The sequence below is a fragment of the Zosterops lateralis genome, assembly GCF_965231275.1.
Source record: "Zosterops lateralis genome assembly, chromosome: 4".
Classification (NCBI taxonomy): domain Eukaryota; kingdom Metazoa; phylum Chordata; class Aves; order Passeriformes; family Zosteropidae; genus Zosterops; species Zosterops lateralis.
Genome location: NC_139765.1, coordinates 6,702,215 through 6,719,681, shown reverse-complemented (window position 1 = coordinate 6,719,681; position 17,467 = coordinate 6,702,215). Strand labels below are relative to the sequence as shown.

The following is a 17,467-nucleotide window of genomic DNA, read 5'->3' as shown; positions in this document are numbered from 1 at the left end:
TAAAGTGCTCTTGAAAATTGTCTTACTCTTAGTGTACCTCACAACTCCACTGCAATTCTGAGGTTTTTATTTCATGGGGTTTTTTTCTTTCTGCTCCTCCAGCACTGACTGCCTGTCTGTACCATTATTCCTACTTACTTTCTTCTGCAAAACAAATTTTAATGACTTGAGAGTATTCCAGTATGTCAGAAGTATATGAACAGATACATGAACATATGTATTTTGTGCATACAAAGTTTTCACAAATTTTAAGATAGGAGTAAAACATATTCATTGGTGCTGATAAAGAAATTAGGCTAATAGGGCTCTCTGGTGGGTTTTAATTTCCTCTTTATTTGTTTCTTCTTGGGAGTCAGTGATTTGAAGATAGTCTGTCAGCAAAATCTCTATCAGCTTCAGAACTCAAGAAAGGACAAAATTACAGATTAATTTTCTGTTGTCTGTCTGGTCTGTGGAATATCAGAGAGCTCAGTTTCTCATGTGCTTAGCCAGAGCAGTGAGACTGTGAGGGGACTAGTTTAACACCTTAGCAATGCAAGAGTATTTTTGCAGCACAAGACATGGCAGTTAATTTATGTGCACCTGGGCTTTGAAAAAAAGTAAGTTAATGTCTGCAAAGTTTCAGTCTTACTGCTACAGAACAACCCTGCCAATGAAAAAGCAAAATGAAAGCTAAATAAACACATGCTCCTTGAAGAGCTGTCAGTATAATCCAGTCCCAGCTGGATGTAGCTCCATTCCCCACCTTTCTCTGGGCCCAGATGTCCAACCAGTCTTTTACCCAGTGAAGAACAGTGAGTGCCCCTGCCCAAGCCATGAAGAAAATGCTGTGAGAAACAGTGTCCAAGGCTTTCCTAAAGTCCAGGCAGACACATCCCCTGAGGGGTCACTCTGTCCTAGGAGATCAGGTGGGTCAAGCAGGACCTGCCTGTCATAAACCCTGGCTGGGCTGGTGTCCTGGTTGTCCTGCATGTGTTGCAGGATGGCACTGCAGAGGATCTGCTCCCTGACCTTCCCTGGCACTGAGGCAGACAGGACTGTAGTTCCCTGCCTTCTCCTTCCAGCCCCTCTTACAGGAGTGTCACAATGAACTTCCCTTCACGTGGGACCTCCCTGGTGAGGCAGCACTGCTGGGAAGTGATGGAAAGTGGCTCCGTAAGAACTGCCACCAGCTCCCTCAGTCCCCCTGGGTGGATCCCATCTGACCTCATGGACTTGTGCAGCACTGACCAAATATTTCCTTCTGGATTATTTGGATTTCATTCTGTTCCCTGTCCCTGTCTTCCAGCTCAGGTGGCTGGGTGCCAGAGAACAACTGGTCTTACCATTCTGAGGCAGAAGAGGCATCTTCCTCATTCTTTGTCACTATAGGACAAAGGATGAAGATCCTCCTTGACCCTCCTTTGTTGCTAATGTGTTAACAGAAATTGCTTTGTGTTGTTGGAAATAAGACATTTAAGTTCTAGCTGGGCTTTGCCCTTCTAATTTTCTCCCTGCATGACCTCACGACATCTTTGCAGTTCTGAGCTGCCTGTCCCTTTTTCTGAAGACCATAAATTTTCTTATTGCACCTTCAGTTCCAGACAAAGCTTGCTGTTAGCCAGGCTGGTCTTGGGGCACATGGGGACAGCCTGTTTTAGGATTTCTTTCATGAAAAATGTCCACCCATCTGGACTACTTTGTCCTTCAGGACTACCTACCCAGAGAGTCTGTCAGCCCGCCTCCTAAGCTGGCCAAAACCTGCCCCCCTAACAGTCCAAGGTGGCAGTTCTAATAATCTCTTCCCTTTCTTCTCTGAGAAATGAAAACTCCAGGAACCTCCTGGACTGTTTCTCTCTGTGTTGAATTTCCAGCATCTGTTAAGTTGAAGGTCTTCACAAGAACAATGGTAGCGATCATGAGACTTCCTCTAGAGAATGTTCTAATATTATAATAGAATATTTCACCCAGTCCTGATTGAGTGGTCTGTAGCAGACTGCCACCAGGATACCTGCCTTGTTGGCATTCACTGATAAAACCCTCAACACTCACCTCTGTCACTGCCATCCAATCCAGACAATCCAAACTCCCAATCACACAGGGCTACCCCACCACCTCCCCTTCCTTGCCTGAACCTCCTGAAGGGTTTGTAGCCACCCATAGCAGCCCTCCTGGTGTGGCAATCATCTCACCATGCCTCTGCCTGTCTGTCAGAGTTTTCCAGCTGCATGGTGACCTCCAGCTCCTTCTGGTTGTTCCTCATGCTGTGTGTGTTGGTGTCAAGGCACTCCAGGCAGGCTGTCCATCCCACCAAGTTTTGGGGTGGAGAAACCCTTGAAGAAGAATGAAGCATTAAAGTGAAACGTTAATTAAAAACTAGTTTGCAGGAAAATATTGCACACTAAGCTTGCTTGGAACTAAGTTATGTTGCATTTTATTTATTACACTCTTAGGTCATGGAATAACATTCTACTGCCCTTCCGAGTTTTATCAGGAAATGCAGAAACACTTTATGTGGAAGTGGTTGCTTATAAACTTCAAGACACAGTGTTCTTTGACAAGAGTGAATAAGAGATTCAGAAACTTTTACTAGTGCTGGAAAACGGGGTTTTTTTCACAGTCTCGAGGACCTGGGGATAAAAAAAAAATAAAAATTAAAAAAAAAAATAAAAAAGGTAATAAAGATACAACTATGAAAAAATGCCTTATGGCCATGGACAGCATTTTGGGGCACAGTTTTTCCAGGCCAAGAAAAGTCATGTTGATCTCTAAGTGCCCAGTGAGTTGAGCAGGATGTAGGAGCCGGAGTTCTGCGGGAGCGGCGCTGCAGGGCCGGGCGCGGCCGGCAGGTGGCGGCAGAGGGAAGACAAGGCCCGCGGGCGATCCAGGGGGATCCAGGGATGGGACAAGTGTGAGACAGGTGGGAGAGGGGGATACAGGGGCTGATCGCGGGGGGATCCAGGTATAGGATCCAGAGCTGAGATAGGGGTAAGATGAGTGTGATTCAGGGAATAAGGCAGGTTGTGAGCCAGGGCTGAGCTGAGGGATGGTCCAGAGCCTGCCCGTCCTGCCCATCCTGCCCATCCTGCCTTCCAGATACATCCTCGGGCTCCAAAAGACTTCTCTGTGTTGCTACTGCAAACCCTGCGTTCTGTGAAAGCTTTACAGAAAAAGCTTATATCTGAGTATGTTTACACTAGTGTTGTCTGCAAAACTTCCAGTGTTCTGGGAGTTGTCCGGTATGAAGAATTACGAATTCTGATGTCCTACTGAAAAAAAATAAAAATCACTACTGCAAAGGGGAGGAGTATTAATTGTAATTGAGGCTGTCAGCTTATGTGCAGTTCAGAAAAGAAGTAAAACCTTAAAGCTGGTTCTCCCTGCACAGATCTTTGTTAACATTTGGTCACCCAGAGTGAGAAATTGCAAATTACTCATATGCTGTGAATGTGTTTGGTGTTTTTCCTTGGTGACGTGTGCCATGGGGAGGTGTGTGTGTGTTTTCCCAGAAGAGGAACAAGGAGGAGTGAATTTAGGAGGATTAATTTTCATCTTTATCTTAAAATCTGCTTTAGTACCATCTGCAGCTTAGGGAGCATCTGCAGCACTGTCCTTGTTCCTCATACTTTATGGTGTTGTTCAACCTACTTTGGGGTGTTCTCTGCCTCAAACTTTTGTTCTTATTAAAGAGGACACAGGATTGAAACCATGAGTATGTGCCTTTTCATGGGATGTGCATGTGCAGTTATTTATACTGCACTGGTGATTTATGCTGTTGCCAGACATGCCTTTTCACAGTTCCATTTAAAAATTGTGAACAGGATTTGAGGTATAGACAAAAAATTACCACTGACCCATCAAGATGAAGAAGTTAAAGGGGAACATCATTGTTTCTATGTTTCTGTTTTCTCTTCGAATTTGTCTTTTATTTTATTTTGACATGGATATTTTAAAAACAAGTGGTATGCATTTAAAATTCAAAGAACTCTGCCAGAGGTGAACCAAAGACTCAGCAATTTGTTTAAACCTCAGTCTGCATTTCTAGCTTTCTATTAGTTGTCTGGTGATTTTTCTGTGCTGCTTCCTTAAAAAAAAAAAAAAAAAAAAAAAAAAAAAAAAAGCAGTAGTAAACTTACCTCATTGTATCTATATAGCTATGGGTATCTGTAGAGCTCTGTGAGTAGTTTATGGATAGTTGATTGGTGCAGCACAAGTTTATGTCCTGGTGAATTCTTTCTTACTGAGAGTTCAGTGTTAGCAGATTTTAGAAGCTTAGCACGTTTTGTGGGGTAAATAGAATGAGGCAGGTACCAAACCCACTCTGTTTCACTTAACACACATTCAGCTTCTGCATGTATTAATTAACGCTTGCATTGATTGTGCCACTGTTGTTATTTCCAGAGATTTTTTAAATGCTTGGTATTCTTTTTCACAGGTCAAATCATATAGCACATATTTTTTCACAAATTTATTCAGTTCTAAGGACATGGGATGAAGTTGTGTGGTTTTAATTTACCTCAATTTAAAAATGTGTTTATTGAGTCAATTTAAAAGTGTGATTATCCCATGCTTCAGACAGAGCCTATAGTTAAAACACTTTTAAAAAGGAGTATCCTTTGGTAATTTAAAGGCTCCCCTGTTGCTGGGAGGGTGTGTTCTGACTGTGGTGACACAGGCAGGGCTTGGCCTTGCCCTCACACAGCAGACACAGCACAGTCTCATCCTGCAGTGCATGGTGTGGGTCAACAGCACAGATCTGCACTCCTTGCAGGCCAGTGCTTTTGTGCTGGTAATTTGAAATACCATCTATTAGTTTATTATCCATATGGAACTGGAACTCTCGAAATCTAGAAGCGAAGAAACCAGAAGTGGAAGTTGAGAAATTCCATTGACCCAGTTAACTGTAATTGCAGGGTTAGAACTGGGGCCAAGAAATTTGAGTTCTGCATGTAATGTTTCAGTGCACAGCCCCGTTTGAATGGCATTACCTCATCTCACATTCATTTGGGAAAACAGTTCCAAATCCCACAAGAACAGCTCAAAGTTATCCAAGGTCATTGTATGATCAGAATAGGGGAAATTCTTTGGACATTTTTAGTTATGAGGGGATGCTTAAAATCTGTTTTATGCAGTGTTGCATCTGTTATGATTAGTTTGGTTGGGGTAAAATGTATTTGTCAGACAATTCTTCTGCTTTGCCTTTCCCACGTGTTCCATGTGTCAGCTGGAAGTGAGTGATCACAGTGTCAGGAAGAAGGAAAGTATAAATATTCTAAGGTGCTTTGTAAAATACTGGCTTTCTGTGAGCAAATGGCATCAATTGGAACAAATGACATACTGCTTCCAGTGATGTAATCCAGAAAGTCTGAATTGCTTTTAATGCTTCCAACCTGAATAAATTCCTTTTCTCTTGAGTTCTGCCCAGTAATCAGCTTTTATACTGCAAGCAGCAAGCTCAATCCATGTTTATTCCTTCCTTTTAAAAATTTTGTGATAGAAAAGGTGGGTGGAAAAAACCTCAACACATTGTATGGCAAAATTAGTATATCAGAAGTGTCTGAAGGTTTGGATTTTTTTATAACATTGCTGAGTGAACTGCAGCAGAGTTCTTTTTTTAATGGGCATGTTTTTATTATGCTGTAAATACTGACAGGGATAATAGGCTGAGTTATACAGTCAAAAAAATTAAGCTGAGAGTGGGTTTGGGGTTTTTTTAATCCATATCCATTTTGGTGTATGTAGACATAAATATCAGTGCAATGAAATGAGGCAGTGAAATAATGTATTGAGTAAAATACACATGAATATACAAATACAGATTTTTAGTATATGTACCAGGTGACAATGTGATTAAAAATAGAAAACATGAAATTTTTAGGTGCTTGCTAAAGCACTAGCTTGATTTTCTTGGATATCTTTTAGATCTTGAAATAATTCCCATTGCCATTAAGAAAATATCATAGTTGTGAGATCAGAATTTGGAAGGATCTTTGTTTCATCTAAGACTTTTCTGAAAATTATGTTACATTCTGTTGTTTATTTAATAAATTTCTCCCAGTCTCTGGCACAGGGACCATGTCTTTTGAAATGAGTCTGTCCAGCAAGGGCTTTGAATGTCTATGTTGATTAAAATTTGTAATTTCTTGATACACACATAATGGAGAAGTATTGCTGAATTGTATCCGACTACTTATTGAAATTAACAATCCAATTAATTATTGAAATTAACAATAAAATTTCCTATAAAGGCTGCTGTGAACGCTCCAAGGGCCTTTCTCCCACCTCCAGAGGATCAGATAATTTACACATGCCCATCCTGAGCCCTGTGACCCCCTCAGACTGCCACAAGAATATTCTGTGAGGATAATATGTGATTACATATCAGTGAAGGCAGCAGGATACAGCTGCAAAGTATTTACTGCTTCAGAGGGAGTGTGTATTTTTTGGAGTTTGAAAGCAGAAGCTACCACAACTCTTCTGTTATTTAATCTCAATTAATATGGTTGGGTGTTTTTCTCCTCAGATTGAACTGTGTCATTTTTAAGGGCTCAGTCTCCTGTTTTATTACCGGTTATGTTTTTGTATGTAATAGTCTCTGGTAGCTTACTCTAAAATTTGCTGTTATTTTTGCAAGTGTAACTGCTTGTTGAAATACAAAAGCATTGTGAAAAGTTGTAACTGCACTTCCTATGTCATATATATATATATATATATATATATATATATATATATATATCTACTGAATATTCTCTCATTGTTTCATTGGTTTCATTGTTCCCTAAGTGTGCTTAAGTTGTGTTTTCATTATTTTTATCAAAAACAAAATGAAGAAATAAAGTTTTTTATTTCTTTGTGTTTATCTCAAAGGCAATTCATGGTAAAAATATGTAAGTAATAATACAAAAAATGTTTATAATTCTGCAGGTTTGATGAAGTATATTTCTGAAATTAGTGCAGAAGATACTGCTTTTGGGAAGACTTTCTTTTGGTGTAGCTTATGAAGAAATTTATCTCAAACCTTTTTGTTTGCAGAGTATAGAAAAGCCTTACAGTGCTCAACTTTTCAATATTTAGACAAGTTGACTAATGGAAAAAGGACTGATTGATTAGACACATTATATGATGCCATTTAAATTTCCTATACAATGCATTTTGTTGTGCACAAGATAAAATGATTTGCTATAAAGCAGAATATAGGAAAACTGCTATGATCTTATAATTAAAAAAGTTCCTCCCCTTATACTCTAAAGAATAAAAAGCAAGAGCATTATATTTGAAAATCAGTCTAGGGGAAAAATCATGGAATTGAACCCTTTAATCCTTTTTTTCCTGGGCAGTTCCTTTTGCAGAACTAGGAAAAAAATCATGGAATTGAACCCTTTAATCCTCTTTTTCCTGGGCAGTTCCTTTTGCAGGGCCCTGGTATCTCAGTGCAGTTCTCCAGCTGTCAGTGTCCCAAGTGTCAGTGCCTGTTGTGCTGGCAAGGCCAGAGTTTGGTGAATGTCAGGATTTTTTATTATTTTAATTTTATTTTTTCACCTACACATACATGTGTGTACCATCAGTTTGATATAAGAAGAGTTCACCATCTCCTTCCCTCTCAATTGGCATTTCTCTGTGACATTTCCTTTAATATTACAACTAGCAGTTTCACACAGCTGCCCCTACAGCAGAAAGGGGAGAAAGGGGAAAAAAAATTACTGAAATGTTTTATCCTCCCTCAGTGGAATATGGAATTTCCTGCATTGTTCTCTGGGTGTCTGGGATAGGCAGAAGTCCTGTGTAGCTCAGTAACACATTTTACGTAAATATTTGTGACAGATTTTTAAAACTTCTCTTCCCCCCCCTTCCCCTCTCCCTCCCCATTTTGTAGCTAGAAACAACCAGGAGCTTTGTATCAGTTGATATCAAAAGCATTGCTCAGTTCCCTTTGGTTGCAAATCCCACTATATTATGTTTTTAAATTATGAGTTTTTCAGCATAAAGCTTTACACTGGGTGTCTCTACATAGGTTGTTTTACATATTTTTTTACTTGAATGTTTTTTTCCCCTTTTGATCTGTGTTTGATTAAATCAGTTGTGCAAATGGCTCTGGTGGTGTCAGCAGAACCACTGTTGTGGAGTGTGATGGCTGGAGCTTGGTGGCCCAAATGGTGAATTCATGGGACCTTGGAGCTTGTAGCTCTAAACCCTATTAGAATGGGCACTCCTAAAACAGGATTTAGGCCCTTTAAGTGCTTGTGTGGCACTTGGTCTGTGACCCAGCCCTCAGCTGTGTGGGAGTGGACAGGAGATGTGTCAGTAACAGCCTCTGGGCTGGTTATTGGAGTACCATCCCCTGCTCTGAGCTGCACATGCCTCTCTCAAATGCTCTGTGGGGAGGGAGGGATTGGTTCCATTGTTGTGGTTTTTTGAACCACTCCTGCTGTACTTGGACTTTCCGCTTTCCAGGAGTTATAGAGGAAACAGTAAATGGAGGAAGTTGGTTGTAGTTGGTATCTTCTTGCTGCTTAAATCTCTGTGATTTAGGCAATTGGTAATTGCTGTTAGCTATTTAAAAAAAAAAAAAAAAAAGGCTTTTAAAATTATGTGGGCAAGAATACAACATTTGTTGTATATATATTTGTTTTCTGCAACAATTTTGCAGAAAACAAAGCATCCTTGAATTAAACTTAGACTATGTTGCACTTCTGAGCTTTATGTTTTGGAGCAAAAGACCAGATTAAAAAGAAAAATTGAAGATTTTTCAAGGTATTTCTTTTCCTTATTGCTCCCTCAATTCTCCTCTTCCTCTCAAGAAATATTGATCTCCTACCTGTCTCTTCCGCTTTTTTTCAGAGTCACTCATATACTATCCCAAAACTAGTAGCTAGTTACTATGTGCATGAAGCTTTATTTTAACATAGTATTTGGAATTCAGTATTACCTAATTTTTTGCTAGGATTCTTCTCCTCCCCAGCAGTCTCCTAAGAGGTGCTGCAGAAAGATGCCTCATTGCTAAATTATAGATGCACATAAAGGCAATTGGCAACTGAGAAGCCCTCGTGTGAAACTGCTGTAATGTGTCACATTAGTTTGTCACATAAAGTGATTATGTAGTCATAACGTGGTGAAATCAAGCTTATTTAATATGTAGGTGGTATTTTGGTTTTATATTCCTGCACAGAAAGAAATTTTGGCTTAAAAAATAGTCTGTGGCTCTGGCAGGTTTGTGCTCTTACCAAGCCTCCAGTCATCTGTTCTTACTTGTAGCTGTGGTGTCTCTATTTCTGGTCCTTTGCAGTTCCACACCAGGCAGCAAAGCAGATGACCAGTTTCTTTTCCTGGCATTGTTGCTTCCTGGCTGGGGAAATATCAAGTCACTTCTCTCTTATTCATTTTCACCTTCCTTGTAAAGGGCATAATGACAATGACTTCTTTTACTGCCTGTAAATAAAATACCTGAAGGGAAACATTTCTTCATTAAAGAATTTGTACCCTTGAAAACAAAATATTTCAAAACACAGAAAAGGAGCTCTGTAAAACCCTGTTTTAAGCACGTGCATCTGGTCATCTGGCAGCCTGTGTCATTTGCCTACCAAATACAATTTGGGGTGATGAACCCCAGTGTCCAACACAGAAATTTTTTGCCTGGAGCTCTTCAGTCTACAGATGTTTGCACTGCACTTCTGCCTCAGTGTCTCCAGTCTGGATGTAATCAGTGATCTCATTTGCACTTGGGAGTCTCCAGAGAAGAGATAAACCGTACATTGCGTCCTCATCCATCTGTGTCCTCAGTGATGTAATCGAATTATTGGTCCCATGCAGTTCAGTCCCACTGGTTGACTTGCATGGCATCAGTGTCAGTGCTGAGTTCATTGCCACTGCCACACTGGCATACCCTGATGGAAACATTTTACAATGTGTTCTGCATTTTGTCAAAAGCCCTGTGGAATGCACTTAGGTCAGCTGTGTCACTCTTACAGACTGAGCTGCTGTGTTTTCCTTTAGTTCGTGTAACATCATGATGCTGTTTCCTGAGCCATCTGATCTCTCTGAACATTACTAGTAGTGGGATTTTGACATGCCAGAGTGTATTTCTTGCTGGTTGGAGTCTTGAGTAAGCAGTAACTTCCATAACTAGTCACTTAGGCAACCAGTAAATGCAAAGTTGCCAAAAGACAAATCTCTTTCCCTGAAATGTCTTTTCAGTACCTGAAGTATTGACATCAGCCAATAGTCTGATGGATTTTTGAGACAGAATTCTGCAATACAAACAGTACACCTGCTGCTTTATAGCCCAGTCCTATGAAGGTGGTGTTTCATTGCCATTCCCTTGTACAGTGAGGGAGAATGAAATGCTATAACAGATCCATAAAAGTGCAACATAGTACTGTGCAATGCTTTGATGGAGTTAAGGAGTGGGAGATCATGCAAAGAAAGAACTGCTCAAAATGCTCCTGCGCCCTGTTTGCCCTGTTCAGGATTTACCTTAAGATCACAGATACTTCAGGGTAAAGTATCTGATGATATTGTGAGACAGCTAATAGATATTTAGAACAAGAGATGGTCCCTCATTGTACCATCCCCTGTTCCTGCCCTATTCTGATAAGGATTTATGACAGTGACTTGCTGTCCTAGAAATACTCTCCAGCTTGGGAGCAGATGCATGATATTTACTGCAGACAGCATGGCCAACAATGCAGGCATGGGGCAAGCATGGGGAAGTGTCCCTGTTGTCTTGACCTTTGCTCACCCCCTGAAAAATGGTCGTTTCAGGCTGCAAATGGCAAAGGCTGGAGTAGTCTGAGTGTGCTGGAAAATGCAGTGATAAACTGTTAGAGAGACAGTGTCTGCTGAGTGTTTCAGACCAATATCAGTGTAAAAGGACACTGGAAAGAACATTCTGGGAGGGATCAGCATTCTGTATCTGTAGATCTTGGTAGATCTCAGAAGGGTGGCCATGGGCTGTGGGCTGGCAGAATTAACAGGCAAAAGCATAAATACTAAGTTCACAGTTCTGTTGCTTACGTGGCTCATGCCTGTTGACTCCTAAACGTGAATCAGAAACCTTGCCAAAATTTGGGAGTGTCTGAATGCAATATATAATAGCATAATACCTTATACATTATACTATAAAATACCTTTAATAGTGTAACATTGCAAAATATATTTTAGTTTCTCATGGATTCATGCAGATTGCAAAGACCAGCCAGGTGTGGAACACTTTGAGGCTGTGCTGCATTCCTCACATCCATAAGGCAAGCTCAGTAAAATTATGGGCTGGGTTAACTGTTCCAAGGTATCAGCAGTTAACACCCTCTGTCCTAATCTCTTGTTACACTCTTATATGGGGAGATAACTCCCAGTTCACTTCACTTGACTGATTCACATTGGCATGGAAGATCCATAATGTTCCAATGGAAAAGGAGCTACAAAACTGGCACACTGACTTCTCTGGTCAGAAGAAACAGCACAGAGAAAGTTTCCATTCAAATAATGCATTAAATTACCCACTTGACCAAAGTATTGAGAAAGAGATGCTGATACTGATAGCTCTCACTCCTGCCTTAGAGAAAAACTTCTTTTAAAAACCTACAGTAGTTAATTAACTGTTTAAAAAGTGCCTCTAAAAATATTAAACTGTTAGGGTTTGTGTGTTGGGAGGGTGTTGTGGGTTATTTTTGAGGGAAATTGATGAAAGTTAGCCTTGCAAAGATTACCAGTGCTTTCTCTTTATGGAAGAAGAACAGAAATTATAGTTGTATCTATACTGAGTGAAAAGCCTGCCAAGGACAGGAACAGTCATTTTAGGATGGGGATTTCCCTCTGACAGAACATACCTTCTGCTTTATGGCTTTATAGCCCTGATGCAGAAAGATGTAAAGAGATGTAAAAATTTTATAAACAGTGGTTTGAAATAACCTGTGTGACTGCCTATCATTTTATCATTTGTGGGTAATACAGAAAGCCTGTTCTCCTGCCAGGAAAACTTGCATGGCACCACACAATGTCTTTTTTTCCCTATGTCTCATTTCTAGACAAGCAGTGTTTAATGCTATACTGAAACTCAGCTGGATGACCTGAGATGGTGAATCTCTGATAAGGACGCTCGGTTTACCGATCAGCAATCTGTGAAAATCTGATCAAACCAAAAATTCCTCACATTCCCAGGGAAAAAGCCTATTTTTTCAAAACCAGAAAATATTTGTTAGAGGCTTTTCCCTCCCCTCCCTCTCATCCTCGCCTTCTGTGTGTAAGGACACAGACTCCATGAGAAGTGTAGCTGGGGAAGGGAAGGAACTGTGTGGAGAATATGTCCATGTGCATATGTCACCAAACTTTCAAATTCTAGTGAGGATGAGGTATGTTTTCATTTAAATATGCATAGGAGGTGGAGTGAAACTGAGTTAGGTTAGGTAGAAAATAGTGTACAGCATACCAGGCCTGAGGCACCTAAGTTAGAACTCAGAATTTTATAGCAGTTTTCATTTAATTTCTTTTTTTTTAATTTTTAATTTTGTTTCTAAAAAAGTGAGTTAATCCAATTCATGTCTGTCTCAGAGAGTAAACTGCTTTCTGCTCTATTAGTATGGATTAAATTCAAACTAATGCCATTAAATACATCAGAGTGGAGCAGAGGAGAAAAATTCACTGTAATTTTTAGGGGATTTTCTCAGTCTTCCTGACTTGCATAAGTTTTATTGTCTTCTGTACATGTAAATTTGTAATTGTCTACACCACAAAATACTGATGGGACAGAGCTCAGCAGCTGTGAGTTTGAAAATGGACAAAGCAGATTTAGGTTTGGTGACTTTTTATAATACCTGTCAGGTTTGCAGTATGTCTGGGTTACTCTGCTTCCCTGTGCAAAGTCATGATCCAGAAGGCAAAACAGGCTTTTCTGGCAGGCTTTTACAACTTCTTGATCAGAAAGGGAATTGCTTGATCTTGTTCTTTGAATTGTGCATTGGCTACAAGCCAGTGACACCAGGGTTCCAGGAGCACAGTGCAGGGGATGTGTTCTCAAAGGTTTTCCAGTGACTGCACAGGATTCCTGTGCTTATTTCCAACTCACAGCAAGGATGTCGCAAAAATATAGCCCATGCAATATTGATGCATATTACTTTCTTATCTTTGAGCACAAGGTACTTTAAGTATTTGCAAAACCTCTTGTCACTGTTTTTAGAAAGCTGGAGTAGAGTAGTATAGTAGTAACTTATAAATATCATATAAATAGAAGCATATTTCTATCACATATAAATGTAATACTATATAAGTATCACTTGCAGGTTCCCTGAGCCTGAGGTGCACCATGTCTTTGCCCTGCCCCTGCAGTACCCTGCAGCTCTGCAGGAGCTGGGACAGACCCCAGGGGTGCAGCATCCAGCTGAAACTCCAGAGAGGATTTTTCACTGCATGACACACAGTGGATCCAAGAGGATCAGAGTGCTGCAGATTTCTAGGTAGAAAGCTGTGGCCTACCACCACTCCTTGGGGTCTCTCTGAGAAGGAAAACAGTCCAGTGTTATGTAATAGTCTGTAGCCACAACCATGCAGGACCTTGTGGTTACCTGAGGCCAAACACAGCATTCTAAGTAGTAACTTCTCCTGAAGTGATTTGTTCAATAGTTTTCTATTGTGCTGGTGAATATTCATGGCAAAATCCATATTTAAAAAGAATTAAAATCAAGAACAGTTATCGGTGACTCTAGGCCACAAAATATTACAGAGCTATTTTAAGTACCCTAGCGAACAGGATTTGCAAACTGAAGGATTTTAGAATAGCAGTGAAACTCCTTAGAAGTCTGAAGAAAACAAAAGATAGACATAAAGGTCATGGAGAGTCTTCTGCCTCATGTTGTTCTTTATGGGTTCCTCTGAACGCTGCACACAAGTTTCACAGGATACACACTCAGGACTTTGTCTTCCCACTTTTCTCGTCACACCTATCAGTGTTCTTCCTCTAGAGCATGAATTACTGTTCCATTTGTTGGACATATCCTCTTCTCTTTATTCTCCTTCAGCATTAGGTGATCATATGTTTGAAGAATTGGTTTCCTCATTAAAGAACTCAAGGTTGTTTTGTCTTGTTGACTACATTTTTTTTTCTTAACTGAATTTTTTCTCAAGAAGATTCTTCACATTTTATTGATGTGAAGTACCTTTTTCAGGAGGTTTTCCATTGTCCTCTGTGCAACAACACTTCAGTTTGCCTTTGCTTACAGTGAAATCCTTGAAGTGATAAACTCCAGAAACTTCATGTATTAAGACTGGCTCTAAAACATTGTCCATGTAGATTGAGGTGACTCAGGGAGGGACAAGTGCTTCTGTTTGTTTATGATCAGTCTGCATCCCATTTCTGTTGTGAATAGGGAGCTTTGGTTCTTAGAACAATAATTTAATTGAAGGTAATGTCTTGATATCCTGTAAATCCATGCAGTCTATACAATTTGAGTAAAATTGGGATATAAGATTTCAATGAGTTTTAACTCTGTGATAAGTCTAATGAGCTTGCTTTGTTCAGCTGGGGTCTTAGGAATAAAAGTGTTGGATTTCTTCAAGGACCAGTTTTACATTTAATTTAGTTTGTACCCAAATTAATTTATTTCTGAGAGGGAAAAAATAACTGGCCTGGGGATGTGCATATGACCTTCCTGTTCAAAGAGGGAAATTTCTTTTTGCCACAGTCAGTATTTTTAAATTCCTGAACTGTAAAACAACCCTTTAGAAGAAGAAGGGGGGAAAACCCCTTTAAAAAGAAATAAAGCATGTAGAAGTAATAACACCCATACCTTATAATCTTGACTCTTCCTGCTCTGACTGGACATGAATGCCCAATACCTGTTATTCCTGAGAGATGCTTCTTACCCTGTTTATCAAAAATCCCCATAATGTGAATTCACAGGCTAATTAGGTAACCTGCTTAAATATCCTCCTTTGTGCTTAGCAAGCTGCCACAAGGCCAACATTCCCTTCACATAAATTAATCCCACTAACCCCATGAGTAGAGCCCCACTGTGCCCTGGTGTGTGACATGGCAAATTTGCATGAGTGACACCCCACGAGCACCCATCTTCAAATGGATATTCAGTTGTAAGAATGCCTCCTCAGTCTTCTCTGCACAGGATGAAGATGCCCCAAATTCCTGACCTTCTCTTCCTTGGCCGTGTTTTGTCAGGAGCTCATCATTCCTTCCTCTTCCAGGATTCTCTGCTCTACTCCATCCATCCTGTGAGTGAGATCAGGCTTGGCATTCCATCTGAACTTCTCCAGCCTGGACAAAGGAATCATGGTGAGGACAAAGTCAGCTCAATTTAATTTGGTGCTTTAAGAAACACAACAGCAGCTCTCAGTGTGGTTACTTAATTGCATCCATGTTCTATGTGATGAATAACATTTCCCACTTACAGAGCAAAATAAGTAGACAAATGCCGTTCTTCCTCCCAAGCTGGGGGCAGGGGAGCACGTATTAAGATGTTGTATCTATGAAAACAGATGTGTTATTTAAATGCTGCAAGCTAAACAAGGAATAATTAAGGTTAATGTGCTGCCATTTGAGTTCTTAAAACCACATATGAGAACAATGTCTTAGACAGAAGGATCTGATTTAAGTTCAGTTGTTACTTGCTAACCTTCCCTGACTGAATGGAAAATAATTTGCTTGTTTGTCCTTTGAGGTGGCAGGTTTAAATATCAATCTCTTCTATGTCATTTGGGTCTTGCTTTCAGTGCAATTCCTTCCAAATACTGTCTAAATACTGAAGACTTCTACTAGAGTTGTATTTAAACCATCTGAAACCTTGGCACCATGTATTAACTGCCTTTTCTAGAAGAATCTCATCCAACTGCAAGTCTTAATCCTAATTTTTCTCCCTCTAAGTTACAGTTTTTTAGTGTCCACGGTGGCTCTATAAAGTGAACTCTTTGTGAATGCAGTGCACTTGTAAATACTAAAACTAGAATTCCTGAAGCTGCTCTTGCATTGGGGCAAAAAAACGACTGACAAGTATGACAAGCAGTGTGAAAACTGATACTGATCTGTCATTCTCTGAGGCATCCCCTCTTACTTCAAAGGAGTTAATGAAAGCTGATTTTACATTTCTCCCCTCTGTTTAGCATTGGAGGAGATCTAAATATGCAATATGTGGAGGGTTTTTTGTTTTCAGTTCTACTTCATTTGTGGAATGTATATAATAGATATTTTTATTACAATACAGTAAAATAATTTATTCCAATACAGTAGTATGGAAAAAATTTAAAATATACATGGGGGATATCCACCACCAGGGACAGCTTACTAAAGGTTCTGAAAATGTGGGAAATGTTTATGAATAAAAATACAAAATAAAGTTACAACTGTATATATATGTGTTAGCTGGGTGATAATAATTGATAAGTTCCATCAAACAGCTTTGGATGTTCACAATTTTGCAGAAGTAGAAAAAAGACCCAGAAGCTGCTAGTAAAAAAATTAATATTTGTAATTGTGTAATTGATCTCCAGATTGCAAAGACCCTTAGATACCCATTTTCAATTTGTTTCCCTGGCAAAATTTCAATCTATTTTACACTGACTCTGTGCTGTATAACAAAGGCCAAATTAAATATTGGTTGGGGCTTGGAGCAGTCTGATCTAATGAAAGGTGATGTTGGCCATGGCAGGGGGTGGAATGAGATGAGCTTTAAGGTCCCTCCCAACCCAAAGTGTTCTGTGATTCCAGGAAATACTGATAATATTGGTGTACATATATATAGCCAGTGTCTACATTCATGTGGTGGATATGTAGTTCTCTATTTTCACTAGAAATAGCTGTATATTGTGTTTGCTATTCTCTCTCAAAAAGACGAGCTTGAAAACATAAACCAGGTTAAACTAATTTTTAGAAGTGTAGTAGTGCTCCTGTGTATCTGCTGAGAGCCCTGAGACAGAAATTTGAGAGTCATGAACTCAGGGCTGCATTGGTTTGAAACCATGAGCCATGTAGTAAAAACAAAGTGTTTTAGCCAATCTAGCCATGCTCTGATGGAAACAGGAACCTTAAGGTCCCTCTCACTTTTTTCTTTTCAAGGATGGGGAAAAAGCAAGGTAAGTGGGGAATTTCTGGCCTCAGTCTTGAAGAGGTGCAAAAGGTCATTATATCTACAAGGTGAAAGGAGAGAGAAAAGCATGTCACTGTTGTTCCAAGTGGATTTATAGAGCTGTGAAAAATTGTTGGAAAAAATGCATGATGTGCTGAAGATTTGAGACTTCTTAATAGTTTGTGTCCTGTCTTGTATTAGGTCCTTGAAAGTGACACTGTGTGTGGCATTACTGTTCCAAGGCAGTGGTGCTGTGCTGTGTTTAGTATGGCGCTAGGCTGCATTAATGTTCAAAATAAGCTCAAGTTTTGGCTCTTGAATTGTCTGAATATCAGTGTGTAAAAAGGAACTTCTGAAAATTTTCAGCAGGATCTATCCATAAAGAGCTTGTTGGTCAGGTATTCAGGCAGCTGGAAGTCTTTCTGGAG

At 39.8% G+C, this 17,467-nt stretch overlaps 2 long non-coding RNA genes across 3 annotated transcripts in view; one reads left to right on the top strand and one right to left on the bottom strand.

Moving 5' to 3' along the window:
- Window positions 1-17,467, bottom strand: part of LOC310908585 — a 230,063-nt gene that overhangs the window by 125,842 nt on the left and 86,754 nt on the right. The gene's annotated exons all lie outside the window — the stretch shown is intronic.
- The window catches only part of LOC310908587, a 94,740-nt gene that overhangs the window by 50,258 nt on the left and 27,015 nt on the right, over window positions 1-17,467 (top strand). For both annotated transcript variants that reach the window (XR_014589881.1, XR_014589882.1), the window contains one exon: window positions 15,166-15,253. This is a non-coding gene — a long non-coding RNA (uncharacterized lncRNA). The remainder of the gene's footprint in view (window positions 1-15,165; window positions 15,254-17,467) is intronic.